This window comes from Ornithorhynchus anatinus, chromosome 4, assembly GCF_004115215.2.
Source record: "Ornithorhynchus anatinus isolate Pmale09 chromosome 4, mOrnAna1.pri.v4, whole genome shotgun sequence".
Classification (NCBI taxonomy): Eukaryota; Metazoa; Chordata; class Mammalia; order Monotremata; family Ornithorhynchidae; genus Ornithorhynchus; species Ornithorhynchus anatinus.
This window is the reverse complement of record NC_041731.1, coordinates 90,148,564-90,150,564: the sequence shown is the minus strand read 5'-3', so window position 1 is coordinate 90,150,564 and position 2,001 is coordinate 90,148,564. Positions and strand designations below refer to the sequence as shown.

General features: G+C 46.5%; 1 non-coding gene across 1 annotated transcript; it reads left to right on the top strand.

Moving 5' to 3' along the window:
• The first annotated feature begins 1,531 nt into the window (after positions 1-1,531).
• On the top strand, positions 1,532-1,696 carry LOC114811525. Its single transcript, XR_003759222.1, has one exon. It is a non-coding gene; the product is annotated as a U1 spliceosomal RNA (small nuclear RNA).
• The last annotated feature ends 305 nt before the right edge of the window (positions 1,697-2,001 follow it).

Sequence of the window (2,001 nt, the reverse complement as noted above, 5' to 3'; positions counted from 1 at the left end):
ATTTCCAACTTTCTGAACCATTTGATCCCTTTCTCAGATTCCTTTCTATTTCTCCCTCCCTACTTGATACTTGGTACAATATTCATGAGAATGTTCCTGACAAACCTTTCCGCTGCCCCTTCTTATCCCTCCTCAACTCCACTGACCTCCTGCTCCACCCCACCTCACCCACTCACAAACTTAGACACACTCTAATTTCATCTCTAGTCACTGTACAATCTCCACCCTCACCAACTCTGAAATTTCTCTATCTGACCCCAACCTCCCTCTCCCTGTCATCCCCTCCCTGCAAATTTGCCCTGTTCCCCCGCAGAGACCTCCAATTTTTTAACCTGCACCAATTTTCTCAAGTCATCATGCTCCACTTAGTCTCCACACTCAAGCTACCTTCCCTTGATGACCAAATTGATGTCCTCAACATTACCCTCCCTATTGAACTCAACTCATTCATTCCCCTATCCCTTCAATCTTGTTCCAGTAATAATAATACTAATAATAATGACTTTGTTAAGTGCTTACTATGGGCAAAGCACTGTTCTAAGCACTGGGGTGGATAGAAGGCAATCAGGGTGTCCCACACAGGGTTCACAGACTTCATCTCCATTTTACAGAAGAAGGAACTGAGGCCCAGAGAACTTCAGTCACTTGCCCAAAGTCACACAGCTGATAAGTGGCAGAAGCAAGATTAGAACCCACAACTCCGATTCCCAAGCCCGGGCCCTTTCCACTAAGCCACACTGCCTCTCCCGAAGCCCTAGATCACTTCCACAGTCCACTTCCTTCGCTCTTTTGCATGAGCTGCAGGGACCTGCTGATGGAAATCCAAATATCAGGGCAACCTTGTCCATCTCAATTTTATCCTTGTGTACTTCAACTCTGCCCTTTCCTCTGCCTGGCAAAATTATTTCTCCATCCTTATTGACACCCATACCCATTGCCCTTGCTAGTTGTTCCAGACATCTAACTCTCTCCTCAAACCCCTCATCCTCCTGCCCCCCCCCCAATCTCTTGCCCCTAATGACCTGACCATGTATTTTTTTGAGAAAATTGAAACCATCAGTTATGATCTCCCTAAAATCTCCCCTGCTCTTCTCCAGTCCCTCCCTTCTCTTGACCCTTCTTCGACTCCCATTTTTCCTAGCAGTATCTAAAAAAGAGATTGCCCATCTCTTCTCAAAATCTATCGCCTCCACCTGAGCCTCTGAACCCATCCCCGTGCACCTTCTCAAAGCACTCTCCCCATCCCATCTTCCTTCACTGACCTCCATCTTCAACTGTTCACTCTCCGATGGCTTCTTCCCCACTGCTTTCAAACAGGTTCATGAAAGCCCTATCCTAAAAAAACCCTCCCTTAACCCCAAGGCTCCCTCTGTCTTCCCATCTCCCTCCTACCGTTCCTCTTCAAACTCCTTGGACTAGCTAACACCCACTGCCTTCACTTCCTCTCCTCCAGTTCTCTCCTTAAATACTCCAAACTAGTATTCACCCACTTCACCCCACTGAAACTGCCCTCTCAAAATCAGAAATGATTTTATTTCTCTAGCACAGGAGATACCATGATCACATAGTTGGTTTTTCTCAGGGTGAGCCTCAAACATTGCATTCTGGTTGTGCAGACACCTGTAATTTTGTCAAAATTCACGGGAAACTCAATGACATTATTTGTGGTAGTGGGTACCGCATTCGCATTTTCCCCTGATATTGTGTGTTGAAGATTAGAATTTCTTCCCTGAGTTTTTCAGTGGTGGATTTTTAGGACAGACTGATTAGTCAGTGGGTTTCCTTTCTCTGTATGGTGGATAGCAGTGTTGCCTAGTGACCAGAACACGGGCCTGGGAGCCAGAAGGACCTGGGTTCTAATGCCGGCTCCACCACTTGTCTCCTGTGTGACCTTGAGCAAGTCACTTGACTTCTCTGTGCCTCAGTTACTTCTTCTGAAAAATGGAGGATAAGACTGTGAGCCCGATGTTGGACAGGAACTGTGTCCAACCTGATTTGCTT